The sequence below is a fragment of the Thermobia domestica genome, chromosome 7, assembly GCF_964235325.1.
Source record: "Thermobia domestica chromosome 7, izTheDome1.hap1.1, whole genome shotgun sequence".
NCBI lineage: Eukaryota > Metazoa > Arthropoda > Insecta > Zygentoma > Lepismatidae > Thermobia > Thermobia domestica.
In genome coordinates, this window is record NC_137460.1 from 169,198,697 (window position 1) to 169,218,940 (window position 20,244).

Genomic DNA, 20,244 nt, shown 5'->3' on the forward strand with positions numbered 1-20,244 from the left:
ACGGTTCACAGTACCATCTCACAGAACTCGAGATAGAAGGATTTGTTTGATTGGCTAAATTAAGACCTCAACAATTTATTCTTCTACAAGCGAGATTTTCTTCATCGTTTCCGTGGCGAAGTCAGAAGAATACGCGGCTAGTAAACTTAAGGTTGAAGCTTCGCGCCCATCTCGGGGTACTTGGTTTTTTCCTAGTGTTTTTTACACTCACCTGAATATAAACAAATCAGAAACAAACTATTTGCTGAGCAAAACAATATATTCACATAAAAAACTACATACGTGTTACAGTTTCGCCAACTAACATTTTGGCTTCATCAGACACTATCATGAAGTGAGACACTTTTGCTCTCGGCGTCTCCAATTACTACATATTTCTCCGCCCGTTGATCCCTATTTTAAAACAATTCGAACATGCTTAATTAGTGAGTTTATTACAGTTAAATGCCACTCACTAAATGCTACAGCTACAACTACGTAACAAAAAATAACAAATGGGAAACATGTTCTGAGTGATTTTTAGATTTCTTACGCTTTCATTAAACACATTAGAATAGTAGAAGACGATTGTTTATGAAATAGTATATTTGCTCTTGATTTTTTAATTTTTCATAAGAAAAAAATTAAAATATTATTTTATTTTTAAACATTGCACTCTTCAAAGATGTTACCCTCTAGGCACGAGCCTAGTTGGACTAATGGGAAATGCGGCACTGTTAGCGGCGCGAAAAAATTACAATTTGACTCTAATATCGGTTCATCTCAATATTTTTATGTCGCTACGTAACCACTCTGGGTGCTACTGGGAGCTTAATTGGACTTGAATTGAAAGTAGTACTATTACCTAAGCGACCACGAACTATGGATTCGATAATAATATCGATTCTTTTCTAACATTTTTGATATGTATGCCGACAGTACTCTTTTCCATATTGTAAGAAATATGGTTAAAATTGCTCTAGAGAAATCAGAATTATGTTCACACACACACACACATACGTATCCTTATATATATATATATATATATATATATATATATATATCGTCGTCTAAGTAACATATCGCCAATTTAACAGGAGAGACAAAAAACTTTTTAACAACTAGCTTCAGCCGGTTGAGAGAGTAACAAAACCATTTGTCGTGATATAGGTGTAGTACTTAACCAGGTTTTGCGCCATCCTATACTGATTCGAACGCTGGTTGTAGACGATCCAACAAAGCTTGAACAAGACCATTCAATACCTCAAATTTACACGTTTAAAGAAGTATTGTTCAAGGCACTTGAACAAGAGTCTGGAATGGACTTGAAACAACTTTTACACTATCATAGCGGTATTGAATCATGTTTTATATACTTGTTGATAGATGGCAGTCCAAAACAAGTAACTGTAACTGAAAGCAAATGAAAGCGAAACTACCTACTGATTTAGTTCAGACCTGAGCATGAATAACTATAATATTAGCATATCCTTCCTAACTTTCTGCAGGCATTTGTAATTTAATAGATTATATTAAATAATTTAGAAAACAGATCAATTGATTTCGCAACAAGCCCATTGAATTTTCACTAAGTATCGTATCCGTTTTACATTAAATACGGGTTAGGTTAGCAGGCGTTATAAGAGTACAGTGCTGCTTAATTATAAAACCGTTCCCTATACTAAGCTTTTTAAAAATTTGATTCTTCAAACGGTGTGCTGATGAAAGAATCATACTCTAAAAGATAAAATCGAACTGTTTCCTAAAATTGTGTGTATCAGGAGTCCTAAAATCATGACTGCCTTTTGATGTTAGTTATGCTATGGTATCCAAGACTGTTTAAAGAAGAGGCTGAAAACACAGGAAACCAAACGAAGCAATATTTTTTCAGCTACTGGACTTACCGCTCATATCTGTATAGACTTTCTTCGCAAACTTATCCCATATTTGTACTGGTTAAAAAAGGCCCGTCAAACGAATAGTAATTTTACTGTCAAAATGTGTGAGTGCCTATGGAGGAGATTGTCTGAGTTAATAATTTCCACTGTCGGAACATGCCTGTATAATGTAGGAAACCAGTATTTTATGTTCAGAAGTTTAATGTTAAGAGTATCAAATCATTACAAGGGCTATAGTTGAGTTCAAGTGAGTGAATACGATGTCAAAGGTTTGTTGCACTATTCTCCTTTATGCATGGTTCTTATTCGTATGTTTCTTCCACTATTAACCGCCGTCGATGACGCGCCTGCTCCCTACGGACGTACTCTCGCGTGGACCCCTTCCTGCCCTGACACTGTTAGATAAATTCTCGATTTTAGTGTTTTTTTTTTTTTTTTTTTTTTTTTGCACTTTCTTATATGTGGCATATGTCAGATGCGCATTTGTACGTTACGGAAAAGCACTCGTAAAATTAATCTTCACGCATGAAAGCAACCTACACCTTGAGAAATAACTTCTGGAATACTACGTATGGATTTCGTGATAAAATAATTACATTACGATAGAATAACATGTAATCATTTCCAGGGTACTTCAGTTACTTATTAATCTGTACGCAATTATTTGATTGTCCCAGATTAATAACAGTACAAACCAGGGGCGTACGCAGGGGGTGGGTCCTGGGGGTCCGGATCCTCCCCCCCCCCGAAATCCCGACTTTTTAAATAAATGTAGTCTACTTTTAGGGGTAATTTTAGAAATTTTCATATAATTTAGCCTCAAATTGTATTTGGAACCCCCCAAAACGCTTTAGACCCCTCCCGAAATAAATTCCTGCGTACGTCCCTGGTACAAACCGTCTTATTAAATAAAAAAATGTCAGTTATATATTTTTTTATTTGATAGGCTCTTCTTTCTTAATCTATACCCGATATTCTTGTATATTAAATTCTCAAATTAATACTTATACTTCTCATTGCATCAAAATTTAACAATAGTTATGGGCATCTAAGCTAGAGAGGCAAAAAAAAAAAAAAAAAAAAAAACGAGAATTTTGGAAATTTTGGCTTTTTTCATTTTCATGATTTTTCTATTTGAATAGCTTTCTTATAGTATACTCTAAAGTTAAATAAGATTTCATGAAATAAATACCATATTTCGCTCTGGAATTCACCATCATGATGGATGGAGCACATGTTTTATGAATTAAAATAAACATACAGTACGTAGTACTTGAGGGCAATTGCAGAGGATATTTAACTTTATTTTAACTTATGAGTTATCGACATTTTTTTCTTCTCTACGTCATTTCTTTTTCAGCCATCCGTGTTTCATTTCTTAAAGATTAGCAGGCCTACTCTAGCTCCTAGCACATAAGTTAAACTTATGTTTTTCAATATATCCGTCAGAACGTACGTTTGTCAGTATATCTGTCAGAGCGTATTTCCACATTTTGTTATACTGTAGCTGTGCAATGATTTAGCAATAATCTTCCGGATACAACCTTGAATACAGTTTTATTGAAATAATCAGCAGCGGATTCAGAAAAGTATTTTGGGAGGTGTTTCTCTGCTTAATGTTTGTTTTTTCTAAAATTTCCTAATTTTTATTTGGGAGGAGGTTGAAGTTTATGAGTATAGGCATAACTACTATTTCGTTTTATTTGTATCCAGCAATAATCTTTCGGATACAACCTTGAAGACCATTTTATACTGATAATCAGTGGCGGATTTAGAAAAGTATTTTGGGAGGGTTTTTCCATATTAATGTTTAGTTTTTCTAAAAATACCTAATTTTTATTTGAGGAGAGCTTGAAGTTTATGAGTAAAGGCATAACAAATATTTCGATTGGTTTAGAAATTCCGTAATTTCGGGGTACAGGCTTCAATCTGTAAGACATCCTCGCCCTAACCCCCTTCGCAAATCAGTCATTGCTGTTAATTAGTAATAACAACGATTTAAAAACGATAAAGGAAGTCGGCCAGAATTCACAGTACACGCACTATCTCTACATTCACAGATGGAATTTAAAAAAAACTATTGTCAAAATGCTCGAATTCGGGGTTGAATCCCGGACTTCCCGATAGAAGTGCAAAAACTAACCACTCACTCATGTTTGTAGTTCAGTTGTGCTCAACTTAAATTATTCTCTCTATATATGGCTTATGGAATCCGAAGGTTCAATGCCGCGTTCACAAAAGCTCTCCACTGACATCTATCCTTAGCCAACTGGATCAAGTTTTTACTTTCTATTCCTATTTCTGTGAGGTCCACCTTACTGCCCTCTCATCTGCGCCTAGGTCTTCCTAATGCACGTTTTCCGATTCTATTTCCAGTTAAATCTTTGAAAGCGTTCCTACCTTCTTTCATTCTCGCTACATGACCTACCCACCTGAGCCTCCTAGACTTGATGATCGTAACGATGTTTAGTAAACCGTATAAATTATGCAGTTCTTCGTTATGAAGCTTCCCTCATTCCCGTTCCTCTTGTGTCCAAATATTCGTCTCAGGATATTGTTTTCAAATACCTTCAGTCTGCGTTCTTCCCTCATCGCAAACGACCATGTTTCACAACCATACAGAACAACAGGCACGATTATCGTTTTATATATTTTATGCTTTAAATTCCTCGACAGAATTCGCGACGGCAAAATATTTTGAACTGAATAATAACACGAATTTCCTTATTTCGGTCGACATTTAATTTCTTTGTGGATATGATTTTGGTCTGTTAATATTGATCCTAGATATTTGAAAGTATCCACTTTGTCAAAAGTATTATTTGATATTTTAGCGCATCCACAATTTGCCGTATTACGATCCCGGTGAACTTCCATGTATTTAGTTTTCTCTGCATTTACTTCTAAACCAATGTCGCTGCAAGCGTTTAGTAAGGCCTATGCATTTCTTTCTATTGTTTTCCCATCATCCCCTATTAAATTTACATCATCAGCATAGGCTATACCCTGGTGAATACCATTCAGCTCTAGGGCCTGGTTGCTATCTTTAATTTTTCTTATAGCGTGCTCCGGAACAATGCTGAATAATAATGGCGATAGCGCATCTCCTTGTTTCAAACCATTCTCGATGTTGAAGCTCATGGACAGGAATTTTTCTACTCAGACTTTACTCTGGGATTCATTTAAACACATTTTAATTAATCTAACTAGCTTTTTCGGTATTCCGAATTCTGTAAGAATTGTACACTACTTCCCTCCTATCCGAGTCGTAAACCTTTTTAAAATCAATAAACAGCTGATGTACTAGATAATATATTCCCATTTCTTTTCAAGTATTTATCGAATAGAAAATATCTGGTCAACAGTTGATCGATTTCCCTAAATCCACACTGATAATCTCCAATAATTTCATCTTCGTATGGAATTAATCTTGTTAATATAATGTTAAGGGAAATGCCTCGCTAATTATTACAGTGAGTTTTGTCGCCTTTCTTGTGAATTGAAACAGTGATTGATTCTTTCCATTCTTCTTAAATGTATTCCATAGTTTTTTTTAACAAAAAAGTTGAATTCCTGTCCTTAAAAATTCAGAAACCTTCAGGACTGGGTAAACTGTGATGGTGGTGATAAGCCTAGGAAACCACGCGATAAGATGAACAGTCTATTACGCATATGATCCATGAACAGAAAATTCGGTACTTGCTCGATTCTAAACAAGGTTTAAGGATCAATCAGTGCATTATAGAATTCGAAATTTTACCGATTTTGCAGATCCGAAGCACCTAATAGGTGGTAACAGATTGTTACGTATGTGATCAATGATGAAAAATTTGTTCGAAATATTCATACAATGTATATGAAAGTTAAAACTTAAAAGTTTCAAGAATGTGCAGAACCATCCGAAACCAAGCTCTTGATGTGCAGCCTGTAAGATTATCATATACATGTATTTCTCTCATGTTTAATTTTATTTTGTTTTAACAAAAGGACGTGTGATATTTTGAAGTAAAAATACTACATACAATTTTGCTAGTTATTTGTGTATCATTTTTTAAAATAAAAGTACTCACTTTTGTGTATAAGATGTTAAAAAAATATTACATCTATTGGTTAATCCTTAGGAATTCATAACGTAAATTTTTTAAGAATTTAAAAAAAAAACTTTTCGAAATTCATGGTTTATTTTAGGCTTTATATTATTACTAGAGCAATCCAAAAGCATAAAAAGCATAATAGCAATTTTAGACATATGGTCGGTACTTTGAACATGGTTGTGGTTATTTAAGGGTCCATAAGAAACTAATTTTAAAAGCATAATAAAGCATAATTTTAGAAAAAAAGCATAAAGCATAATTTAAAATATATAACACAATTCTTGGAAAATACTGTTTAACTGCAAGTTTAACATAGGCCTACTATATTATTTTTAAAATCAATATTTACAAAGGAAAATCATCGAGAACGTAACAATCCAACAATGAAAAGCTAATTTTTATTTCTGTAAACTTTTCGATGTAATCCTCTGATGTGGAGGGGAAAAAAAGGAAATGAATAAAACTTTCCGCCAACAACGAATAGTACACAAGAACTCCACTCATATTGTTATGTGTACCTCTTGAACTTGAGCACTTTCTGTAGTTTTGTGATATCTTTTACTTTCCTTTTCTATATATTCGATGCACCTCTAAGGCGCACACAAGTGAAGCAAAAACTGACTCGAGAAAAGCATATCTCTTTACAATGCATTTAGTAGAAATTTCATTAAATATGAAATAAACTGGTTGCATAAAATATGAATAAATAGATCAAGATATTTAGAATATATAATGTATAGTAAATATTTTACATTATACGCGATTAATATAAAACAATGAATGAAATTAACAATAAAGCATAATAAAGCATAATTTGGAAAAATAAGCATAATTACATAAAAAATAAAGCATAGTGTGGGGTGCTCTAATTATTACCTACATCAACCACTAACTAAATGATTTTTTGTGCTGTAGAGAAGCGAAACAAGGTCTGCTTTATCAATTTAAAGCACAATTTTGAAAAAAGCCCAAACTTTCCCAAGCAAAAAAGCGAAGCAGAAAAAAACCGATTTTTTTTCAAAAAAGCCGGTTTTTTCCGAGCCCTTGCATCTCTAATGCAAGCACTATAACTATATAAATCTTGTATATTATCAACAAAAAATGCTAACAATATCTTCATGCGCAGATATTAGCTTTCGTTTAGTATTATAATGCACATTTGGAACATCAGATAATTATAGAAAAAGTAATAAAAGATAGGCCCTATTTATTCAACAACTGACACTCTGTCTCACGACGCTATCATACTTATTTTGTATTTTCCTACACTCAATTCGAGCGCTGATTATCTATTGAATGCTCTTGAATTGGATTGTTTAGAGCAGGACCGAAACGAAATTTCTTGAAGGAAACTATTGAATTCAAGACAAAAATGACGTCAGTGCTGACGTCTTTTTCATCAAATGGTCTTGAATGGTCTAGAACAAGAGTCTTGTTCAAGCTTTCTTGGATCGTCTACAAGCAGTATAATGTTATTAAAAACTCTAATTCGCCAAAATTCGAGATATATAGTGTTGAATTTCAGACGACTATATATATATGTACGTGGTGTGATTGGAAAGTTTTAAGACAGTTAGCAACACTGCTCAGCAGGAGTAGATATCAGGAGCTGCTAAATATGTGATTCGAACTGGTATTGGTCGTTGGAAGTATGACGTCACGCGGAAGAGAGGAAATCGCGTCTTCTGCTTTTAGCATATACTTTTTGTATACTCCGAGCATATTGTAACTTCATTTGATTGTTGAAACTACATAGAGACAAAAATATTACTAATTCTAACACTACAAATACGCAGAGTAAATTGCTATATTATAATAAATTTATATTAAAGTTATCATCCACTGATTGTTATTGTTTTATGAATATTGATAGGAAAAGTTAGTGATAATTCTAATTGCAGCCCTCAGAAGTCACAGAACCCGGAACGCATTGATTGTTTTTTTTTGCACTGTGTTTATTCATTGTTTGGGCTTTATTTTTTTAGGTTGAGATTGCTTAAAAAAATGTTCTTGTTTTTACATGTGTTTCTACTATAGTTTGAGTTTAGTTCGCGGAAAATGTGACCGAACAAAACTCGTAAGCGCGAGTGCCAGGAGGCTAATAACTGCAAGTCTCATTAAAGGATCTGAGCCAAAATCTGACTAAGCACGAGCCTGAATGAAGGATGTGAGCCCAAGCAAAAATGAGTGCAAGCCCTACTAACGCCAGTGAGCTCGTGTCCCACTGAATGTTGAAGTCTGAGCCCAAGTAAGCGCTTGCCAGAGATCAGAGAGCATGAGCTCCAAGGAACATAGTGTAAACCTCATTGAAAAATATGAGCCCGGGGCCAAATAAGCACGAGCTTCAACGAGAATAATGAGCACGAGCAGTGCCGGATTTGCGTATAAGCTAAAACAGCTATATCTTAGGGCCCCACTCTGCTGGGGGCCCCAAACAATTAAAAGAAAATCTTTATGTACATTTCCAAAATATAAGAAAAAAACAATAAATAAAATAAAATATATCTATATAGTAACTATAGTACTTGTTGTTGTGTAGACTTTTATGATGTAAGTATGGGGCCCCTTTTGCTAGCCTGCTTCCTAAAATATCACTAGTTTCTTCATTTCCTGCACACACGAAGGGGCTCCTTTATGACAAAATACATAAAGAAGCCCCATTACCTTCAATAAGTAGGATCAATGAAACATTAACACGGCAAAGGATGCCGCGCTTTGATAAGATAAGAGTAATCTAGTGTGGATAAGGATGATACGTAGTATGTTTCACAACCAGGAAGCTGATGCAAGAGGGTGATGAAATTGTGTTAGGAGTTTTTTTTCCTGGATGTAGTTGAATGACCTTTGTGGTACTTCAAGACTGTCCCTGGTCCCTCCAGCTTATGTAATTGTTCGTAATATGTAAAATATTACTCGTTGGTAAAATAAGCCAGGCCCCATGACCCTTCCCTGTTTTCCAGGGACACACCGGATGACCCCCAGGCTCCAAACGAACAGCATGTGAGAAGTTAAAAATATGGCAAGCCATACTCCTTGTTAAAAAGTGTGTGAGAAATTTAAAAAAAGCCAGGACCCTTCCCTGCTTTGCAGGGGCACACCGGATGACCCTCAGGACCCCTTCCTTATTTTAATCCCTCGTAACTTTCTTTTTTTCGCTTCATTAAATTATTTCCCTCATAATTATTCGAACAGTGTGTGAGATGTTAAAATAACCCCCCCTCTTCATCCTCCTCCTTAATGAATTAAAAACTGAAATTATATTGATGTGACGTAATTTTTATTCTTTCGTATCTTTTATTTTTACGTTTTCATTAAAGAAAACTCGGAGGAATTATATTCCAAGACATTTAAAAGTTCATTGTTAAAAAAGGGACCATGCTATTCAGGGACACACCGGATGACCCCCAGGAACCATACGAACAGTGTGAGAACTTAGAAAAGCTCATAATACCTATTCGAAGAATCGAACCCGGGAAGTTTGTAGGGACCATATTATTTATTTTTTGATATCTTTCATTCTTGCGCTTCATTAGAAGCTTCTTGTTAACTTTACTTGGTGCGTATGGCAAACCATACTCCTTGTTTAAAAAAAACATGTTTGAACAGTGTGTGAACATGTGAAAATGGGAGGGACATAACTTTATTCACGCGGGACACATTATGGATTTTCCGTCTGAAAGACGTCGTATACGGAGTAGCTACATATACAGAGCCTTGTTCTTGTACAGCCATCACCGACGAATTGAAGGAACGAACTGAAATTTTCGCGCGCTCTTTTTTGTACGGACAACTGTGCAGAGACATCCTTCTGCATTGACTAAACGAACTAAAATTACTTCTGACAGATAGCTGGAGTCACGGCATAGTGACGTCACGTTGACTTTTGTACTGGCGTGGTTGATACCTAATCGGATTGATGACGATTGGGGGATACACAGATGGAGCGTTGTTTTTATTTGCGTGGGTGACTTAATCAAATGAAAAAATGATCACGAGGACTTGATATCATGATGACATCCCTCATGTATTTACATGTTTTCCTAAGAACTTGGAATCATGACGAATAAACACAGAGATAAGCTGATGTTCCACAATCACTTGTTTTTGCATCTTATGATGAATCGTTGAAACAAGCTGGCGCATACAGATGAAAAATGTGATATCAATACCTTACTCACAGATAAATCTGATTCATTGGATTTGTAATACAGATAGCGCATTGAAAAACAACTTAGTCAGAGATAAATCCCTATCCTCTGGTACACGAAACTTTACAATAGATCACGAACGAAAAACATTTTGCAACTTTTGATGACTACATGAAACCATGTATTGGACGCTGTAAATAAATCAAAGTATTCTAATCTTCTCTGGTTTACGTACAGAGATTAATGTCCTTAGAATACAAGAGCACAAATATTATCTAGTGTATGCGAGAATTGCGTATTGAACGCAATAAGATAACTAAATGATGACATACAAAAATAAAATTTGAAGTTCCTATCCCCCCAGCAAATAACGAAATAAAGGAGTATAAAAACGTTCCGTTACCTATTATATTATCCATTTCTGTTTTTATATCAAGTTTATGCGTGTGTGTGTGTTTCTGTGTTTAAAAGAATTTTGCGACTTCAGTTGTCTCTTTTGACTTCGACTGTTTGAACTTAAAAAGGTAAGATAGTTTTTTGTTTGATTATCCCATTAATTAGTTTCTCTTTCAGAGTATTTTTTTTAAATTGACGGGAAACTTTATTTTAAGAGAAACTTGTTTCGAGGTTATTATTGTATTACGTGTAATAGATAGAAGTGAATGTTATTATTTCATAGAAAGTTGAACTGAATTGAGTTTAACACACCTTTTATCAGCAAGGCTATACTTTGTAGATACTCGTCGGGAAATGAACATTGAGTTTTCCACATGAAAGATATGTATAATAATAATAATAATAATAATAATAATAATAATAATAATAATAATAATAATAATAATAATAATAATAATAATAATAATAATAATAGACTTTTACTAGTGCATCTCTTAGCAACGAGGCTACGTGAGACGTGAACCTACAGTTGGGGGTGGAATCCGAACCACGTGTGTTCACCACGCGAATGAAAACCAGGTTTCTAATAGTAAAGACAACTATAATAATAATAATAATAATAATAATAATAATAATAATAATAATAATAATATATTGATTGTGAATTTCGCACTTCTTTGAAGACTAAGGTTATGTAAGACGTGAACCTACAGTTGGGGTGGAATCCGAACCACATAAACTTACACCGTGAATGAAAACTAGGTTTTTAACAGTAAAGATAACTATAATAACTATAATAATAATAATAATAATAATAATAATAATAATAATAATAATAATAATAATAATAATAATAATAATAATAATAATAATATATTTATTGTGAATTTATCGTTTTTTTCAACAGTAAGACTACGTGAGAGGTGAACCTACAATTTAACATGGAATCCGAGCCATATGAGCTCTTACCGGGAATTGAATTCGAAGTTTCCACATTAAAGATGAATATAATGATTATATTTGAATGAGAATTTAGCACTTTTTGAACAGTATGGCTATGTGAGACGTGAATCTACAATTTAACGTTGAATCCGTTCTGTATGAGGTCCTACCGCGAATGAAAACTTGGTTTCTAACAGTAAATATAACTATAATAATAATAATAATAATAATAATAATAATAATAATAATAATAATAATAATAATAATAATAATATATTTGATTGTGAATTTACCGTTTCTTTTAACAGTGAGGCTATGTAAGACGTGAACCCACAGCTTAACGTGGTATTCGAACTACATGAGTTCACTCCGGAAATTGAACTTGAGTTTTCTCATAAGAAAGATTTGTATAATAATAATAATAATAATAATAATAATAATATATTTGAATGAATATTTAGTTTTTTTGAACAGTGATGCTATGTGAGACGTGAACCTACAGTTGGGGTGGAATCCACATGAGTTCACCGCGGGAATGAAAACTAGATTTCTATCAGTAAAGATAACTATAATAATAATAATAATAATAATAATAATAATAATAATAATAATAATAATAATAATAATAATAATAATAATAATGTATTTGATTGTAAATTTATAGCGTCGTTTAGCAAAGAGGCTATGTGAGACATGAACCTACAGCTTAACATGGTATTCGAACTACACGAATTTCACAACAGGAATTGAACTTGGGTTTTCTCACAAGAAAGATTAGTATAATAATAATAATAATAATAATAATAATAATAATAATAATAATAATAATAATAATAATAATAATAATAATAATAATATATTGATTGTGAATTTCGCACTTCTTTGAAGACTAAGGTTATGTAAGACGTGAACCTACAGTTGGGGTGGAATCCGAACCACATAAACTTACACCGTGAATGAAAACTAGGTTTTTAACAGTAAAGATAACTATAATAACTATAATAATAATAATAATAATAATAATAATAATAATAATAATAATAATAATAATAATAATATATTTATTGTGAATTTATCGTTTCTTTCAACAATAAGGCTACGTGATAGGTGAACCTACCATTTAACGTGGAATCCGAGCCATATGAGCTCTTACCGGGAATTGAATTCGGAGTTTCCACATTAAAGATGAATATAATGATTATATTTGAATGAGAATTTAGCACTTTTTGAACAGTATGGCTATGTGAGACGTGAACCTACAATTTAACGTTGAATCCGTTCTGTATGAGGTCCTATCGCGAATGAAAACTAGGTTTCTAACAATAAATATAACGATAATAATAATAATAATAATAATAATAATAATAATAATAATAATAATTATAATAATTATATATTTGATTGTGAATTTGCCGTTTCTTTTAACAGTGAGGCTATGTAAGACGTGAACCCACAGCTTAACGTGGTATTCGAACTACATAAGTTCACTCCGGAAATTGAACTTGTTTTCTCATAAGAAAGATTTGTATAATAATAATAATAATAATAATAATAATAATAATAATAATAATAATAATAATATATTTGAATGAATATTTAGCACTTTTTTGAACAGTGATGCTATGTGAGACGTGAACCTACAGTTGGGGGTGGAATCCGAACCACATGAGTTCACCGCGGGAATGAAAACTAGGTTTCTAACAGTAAAGATAACTATAATAATAATTATAATAATAATAATAATAATAATAATAATAATAATAATAATAATAATAATATATTTGATTGTAAATTTATAGCGTCTTTTAGCAACGAGGCTATGTGAGACATGAACCTACAGCTTAACATGGTATTCGAACTACACGAATTTCACAACAGGAATTGAACTTGGGTTTTCTCACAAGAAAGATTAGTATAATAATAATAATAATAATCATATGAGCCTCCGCACGGAATTGAACCCGGGACTTTCACGATAAAGCTGATACGCTAACCATTTAGCCACGAAAGAGCTGTAACTAATTTTGATTAACGTGGATTTTTTTGGTACTTAGACTTGTTCCATGAGTATTGCATTTTCAACTGAATTTTTAGTAATAATTGAAATTAAATAATGCGTTATGAGTGTTATATCTTTGGTTAAGTACTGATGAGAATTTCCTTTGTAATATGGAACTGTGTATTTCAATTATATGAAATGTTGTTAGGAGAAAAGTACAGTGATCATATATGTTTCGCTAAGAGAAAATGTGTTAGTTTCACCTAGACTTTTCATTAGTATTGATTATTTATTTTTGCTAAATAATTTCAGCAAAGCGAACTGTACCTTTTCTACTGAAAGAGGACATCATTATCACTATTGTTAGGTAGTGCACCCAGAGTTTTTCCATCAATGAAGAATATTTATTATGCTAGATGATTTTTTTCCAAAGCGAAGCACTTATTTAACCCAATAGTTTAACTTTATACTAAGTTTACTTCACCAATACTTGTACTACTGGAATCATAGAACCCATCCCCATTGGTCGAAATGATTACCAGAACATTCACGTCTATTTATGGGGATATTAAACAGTCTTAATATTATAGGAAAGATACAGAAAATTTGACATGTTTTACCTCTTTAAAAATTAACTAATGGTTAAGAAAAGAAAAATAGCATTTATTGAAATAAACAATACTATACTTTACCTTATATGTATATATATATATATATATATATATATATATATATATATATATATATATATATATATATATATTCAGAGAATTTGAAACACGCGTTATCATTGTAGAACAGTTCGTCCTGTACTAAACAATATTTCATAATTCTACCGTTATGTATCACTAGTAGTACTAGGTTATTATATTAATAATAATAATAGTATTAAAATATGAAGTATTTCCTCAAAAAATAGAACCCAATGTAATATGTAGTATTTCATGAAAAAATAGAACCCATGTATTATTAATGCATTTAAGACACTTATTTAATATAGTTACAGGAATAAGATATATAGTGTTTGTTCACTTGAGGGGAATTAAAATTGAAGTATAGAGCGTAAACATATGAAGTGAATGCGTTTCCCACTTTTTTTAAAAATAAATTATTATGTATGAATAGTGTTTGTTGTTAGGAAAAGAATTGGAATTATTTGACTTTTACAATACCATTGAAAACTGTTTTAACCTGTTATGTTTGAGGTGGTCCTTGACGATTACAATATTCGGGAAGGAAGTGGGTTGTAACCTATACTAGTTCATGTGAATAAGAAAAATTTTAGTTAGAATTTATTAACCATTTGGAAATTGAAGTCAGATTTTCTACGCTAAAAGCATGTACGCTAATCGCTTAGCGATGGAGTTAAGATTTAAATTTAGTTTTTATACATTGAGGAAAATGCTAGCTAAGAATGAATTAACCTGATCTTATGTATTTTGACATTGATGACCATTTAAGTCGTTACGTCCCATATCACTTGAATTATAAGAATAAGAAAAAATACGCAGTATGGTTGACGCAAAATTTTGCACACTTTTTTCCTGAAAGGTTTACCGGAAATTGAATTTTGGTTCGGTCGTAATACTTTGCATTGGGAGTTGAACCCGGGACCATCGGAACAACGGCAAGTACGTTTGGGCGGACCCCGGCAAATTTAATTCGTTATAAGAAATGGCGTGAGCCATAGCTATTACCACATGCGATGCGAGCGCTAGTTCCTGCACTGGAAATTGAACCCAGGTCAAGTTGCACCAAAGGCGGTAGCATTAGTGGTTACGCTATGCGGGACCAGTAGAAATTGAACCTAACCTTACTTCCACTAATGCTATGCAAAACCTTTAGTTTACAACCGGAAATTGAACCCGGGTCCGCTAGCACTGAACACCGAAATATTAGTGCCCGGATCTTTTTAAGTGACAGTTCTTATTCACGAACATATTGAAAGATTTATTAGTGGTAGCTTAATTTCAGTTAACCAACCGTTCAGCAGCGATGCTATATGAAACGTAGACCTACAAAAAGCTTAACTTTATGAGAGTTTAGCTTAGACATATGAAGAAATCTTTTTATTTGATACTCGTAGAAACAATTCAAATAGAATAAAGTAGTCCCCTCAGAGTTGGTATTGAAAGCTAGGAATATATTGTGTTTATGAAAAAGAATAATTATAAGTCGTACTAATTACAGTTTTCATTTTTTTTATTTTAGAAAAATGGAACCACAACCTTCATAATCATTGACATCTGCCGCCTCTCCCTCCTCATCGTCGAACCACATCCAGAAGTTCAACAAAATGGACCACTTATTGGATGTGGCCGAAGGAAGGAAAAGGAGAAAAGAGAGGGAGAATAAGTTAAAAGCAAAATAATAAGCGGAGGCGGTACTTTCCGGTGGTGACAGTGAGAAAAAACGGTAGAAGTGCTGCCAGTGGCGGAAGAAGTGCTCCCAGTGCTGCCAGCAGCGGAAGAAGTGCTGCCAGTGCTACCAGTGGTGGAAAAAGTGATGCCAATGGGGCCGATACCAGCATCAGTGGGGAAATGGTTGGGGAGGGGGGGAAATGATGAAGACTTAATAATCTTAGAAGATGGGGAGGACGAACTCTTGGTAAAACCATATGAAAAGTATGAAAGACTGGGAAAAAAATAAAAAAATAAAGCAAAAACTCCGCAAAAACATTGAACAATATTTGTAGAAAAAATATAAAATAAACGTGTTTTTTTTTGTGGGTGAAGGGAAAATTTGAGTTTTCTTTCCTTTGAATTTTTTAAACCTTCGTAACAAACTTCATAAATGTGTAACTTTTTTTCTTTCCTGGTCATATTGAACTTATATCGCTAAATATTGCGTAATGAAACATATAGATGTCTTTTATTAACAGCAACGTTTTGAAGAACGCGAAGGGAATTTTGATAATAGAGTAATAACAATTGTCGTTAGAATTAAAAAAAAGAAGCAGAAAAAATCTTCATGCTTTTTCATTATGATGCACTATTTAGTTAACAGTCACCAAGGAAAGGTTTTTCAATTTTGCTGTAGTGTACCATAACTAGTTTGATTTCCTTCTAGTTCTTAAATTGCACTTGAGTTTTCAGGATAACTAGTTTGTTTTCCTTATATTTTTTGACCAATATATATATACAATTGTAGGGTGAAACTAGCTCATTGAGCCCCTTCTTTAGATGCTAGTTAATTCTTCATTGAAAATATTTTATTTCTGTTCTTGTCTTAACCCAAAGTTAACACTCACCAATGAAAAGATTTTTTAAATTTTGATGCACTGTGTGCAATAACTAGTTTGATTTTTCTCTAGTTTCTTGATTAACATACATACTTGCAGGGTGAAACAAACTCATTGGGATAATTAATGGAAAACAAGGTTTTCGTTTACTAATTAGTGTGTTGTTGAGAAATGTTTACTATACAGTATACTGAAAGAGAAGTCTTTGAATTTTACTTCTTGGTTAAATCAGATTAGATCAGTTTAAGATGGATGAAGGAAATATGTAGTGAAAACTGGGAGGAAACGGGTGAATTTCGAGAAATTTTATGCAGACAAGATAAAGAATTTGAAAACTTTTCTTCTGTGAACACTAAAATTTACTTGGTAGCAGGGAACATACAATGAGATCAGTTTTTTTCAATCCTTGAATAATTAATTACCTATTTCTTTTAGGTTTGAAGATGTGGATTTGCGATCCAGGGTATTTTTATATGAAATCGGTTTAAGATGAAATGTTGTACAAAAACACGATAATATCCAGCTATCTAAAGTAAAGTATTAATGTCATTCATGAAGGGTTTCAGTGTAGAAGGGCAAACTATAGACTGTATGTTAATTGACATACCATTTATACAATTGGATTAAAAAACTTGAAAAATGAAATGGAGTCCCACACTTATGCTAAAGAGGCGGTGATTTGTTGTATTATAGCTTTTATAAAAGCTCTTAAAAACAGAAATAGAAAGTGTCCCTGAGAATACCAAGGCACACAGTGTTTACTCACCACAAAATCCAAAACTTGATGCTTGTCATGAAAATGTTCAAATAATTGGCCTGAGCTGTGATCGAATAAGTAACCCCAAGCATCAGAGGTCCACTTTTTTCCAGTGACCCACCGAAGCCCCAAAGAAGAACTTCAGTTCAGAAACTTAATGCTGTTGTCCACCACCGCAGTTATTTTTTTAAAAATTTCAGAATATTTTCTTCGTGCACCCGGGAATCGAACTTTCAATAATTGTTGAGATGAAATAGAGACTGTCTCTTACAAATAAAAATTACTTACTATGGTGTCTGTGTACGCTAAACTATTGATAAAATCTGGTAGTGTATTGAATTATCTTGAACACTTAACTTTCAATCAGTTTATTGGAATATAATTGTTTTTTAAAAGCTAAGAGAAATGGTAATACCAATGCAAACAATCTGCAAAAATTTACTAAACTTTATGGTTCTTACCGCCTATTTTTTCTGTATAACAATTTGATACCTTACACCATTTATTTTGAAAATTAATCGAAATTGAATTCCTGAAAGCCGTGGCGTTTTATAGCTAACATAATGATAATTTTTTGGAAGTTCTTTTCTGTTTTGCACCACAAAGTTAGGGCAGACGGATATTGTAGGCCATATAGCTCAAATCAATTACATGTTAGCAAGATGAATTGTCTCATACATATACTAGATTGAAATTTTGTATCTACTGGGTATGAAGTACGAGTTTTAAGACAAGTGAAGAAGGACGGCCACATTAGAGTATCAGTATTATATATAAACAAACATGTTTGAAAATACAAATCCACACGAATAAATTCCAATTTCATGAAAAGAGTAATTCAGACATGAAAAGTAAGGAAGGGGGCGTGGGCTACAATAATGGGAAACTTAATAATAATTATTTTAATAATATAGTGTATCCTTTTATAGGATATCGAATTAATTTGCATATGGTGAGAAAAATTAATTAATTGAAACATATTTAATGTATGATCTGTCAGGAAAGTAAATGTACACCTATTTTTCGAGTCTGGCATTCCTGCGCTCCATCCGTGGAGAGTATGAGAATTAAATCAATCAAATGTTTACTGAGGGGCAAAAAGTAAAGCTTAATCTGAATAAGACATTGCAGAAGGGCACAAGCTGTGAATACGAATAGTGCATTGTGTAAATAAAGGACGACACGAAAGAGAAAGCCAGAAACAGCTGTTAAACTTACAAAAAAGGAGTAAAAATTGTCGAAGTGGGAACATAAAACACAAATACAACAAATACGCCGACAACTAAACGGTCACCATGCCATGATCTTGGTGTAGTGGTTAAGGTGCTGGCTTACAAATGCAAAGGACGCAAGTTCTAATCTTAAGCGAGAACATTTTTAAAAATTTTTGTTAATAATACATACAACTCATGAGAGATGGTAAAAGAGGTCGTATTTAGTTTTTCGTAGCAATTATTATTGGTAATGTTTAGTACTGATAATACTTTTTGTCTTTGCGTATTGCTTTTATTCTTTTCTTCATTTCCAAAGAGAAGAATATCCGAACAAATGCCACCAAAATTCCTCATATTTTGAATGTAAACGCCATTTGCAATTAGTGAGGAATAAAAATTGAACGTTCCGATGTAGCTGCAAAAAGTAGAAAGAAAAACATGGAAGTGGACCATACTCATGGTTATTAAAAATACATTTTCTACATGCCTTACACCTCCCGACCACGTTTCTACGTTAGCAAGTAAGAGGCTTGTGTTTAGGTTAGGTTGGTCAATACGTTTTGCAAAGGGGCCCGGTTTAGCTCTGACGCACCACAGGTGCGAGAAGGGAGAAAAACACTTTTTCTCTCTCCCTCTGTGTGTCTATTTATCTATCTATTTGTATATATATAACGCTATTTGTGAATGCCATAACCACCCTAATTTTCAGCGGATTGAGACGAAACTTGGCACAAACATTAATTGTTGAAATATCTTGATGAGTTCGTTAACGAGAATAATCAGATGAAAATGTTCAAAATGGTGGCCCTTCAAACTCTTAAAAAGTTCCAAGGGAACCAAATTTCGCCCATAAATAGGTATTCAGAAAGTTTGAATAAATTTTCCTCTTTTACTGAAATATTTGTGTGCAGAAACTTATTGAAATATTGGACCCGATTAATCGCCTAAAGAAGGTTCACGCCCTTTCGCTACGGTCAGTTTTTTTTTTTTTGCAGGAGGGGGTTATCTTCCTATTGGAACAAGATGATTGTTAGTGATGATATGAAATTACACACTGAAAGTGAAGTAACTTGTGTAACGTGTTATTTGAAAGAATAATATAATAAATGTGCATCCCTCTAACACAGAGAACTGTAAATCATGTATTTCGAGTTCGGGAGCCTGAATGGCGAGGAGTGTTATTTGATTTGCTTTTTAGTAACACATTGCATTGCAAATAAAGGTAGGCACCATTAGTGGTAAGTAAAATAATAATAATAATAATAATAATAATAATAATAATAATAATAATAATAATAATAATAATAATAATAATAATAATAATGTGGTGAATATATTAATAATTGGCAGGTTAGATAGTAAAAGTGTATAAGAACATTGACTTAAGAATTTTTTGACTTGCTTAAAAAATTAAATTTCCGTGTATAAACACATTGCTTTATAGACGTTGCAACTAAAAAATATGGTAAAACTTTAAAGTTAAATATAAGAAAGTCTTGCTACAAGGAAGTCACCTACAAGGTAATTACATTAATAAAAATTCAAAAAATTGTAAAAAATATAAAAAGTAATTTTT

At 32.9% G+C, this 20,244-nt stretch overlaps 2 long non-coding RNA genes across 2 annotated transcripts in view; both read left to right on the plus strand.

The window, feature by feature from the left end:
• Positions 1 to 20,244, plus strand: part of LOC145688969 (uncharacterized) — a 353,343-nt gene that overhangs the window by 307,105 nt on the left and 25,994 nt on the right. The gene's annotated exons all lie outside the window — the stretch shown is intronic.
• Positions 10,366 to 16,197, plus strand: LOC145688968 (uncharacterized). The gene is made up of 2 exons (XR_014132041.1): positions 10,366 to 10,643; positions 15,668 to 16,197. It is a non-coding gene; the product is annotated as an uncharacterized LOC145688968 (long non-coding RNA).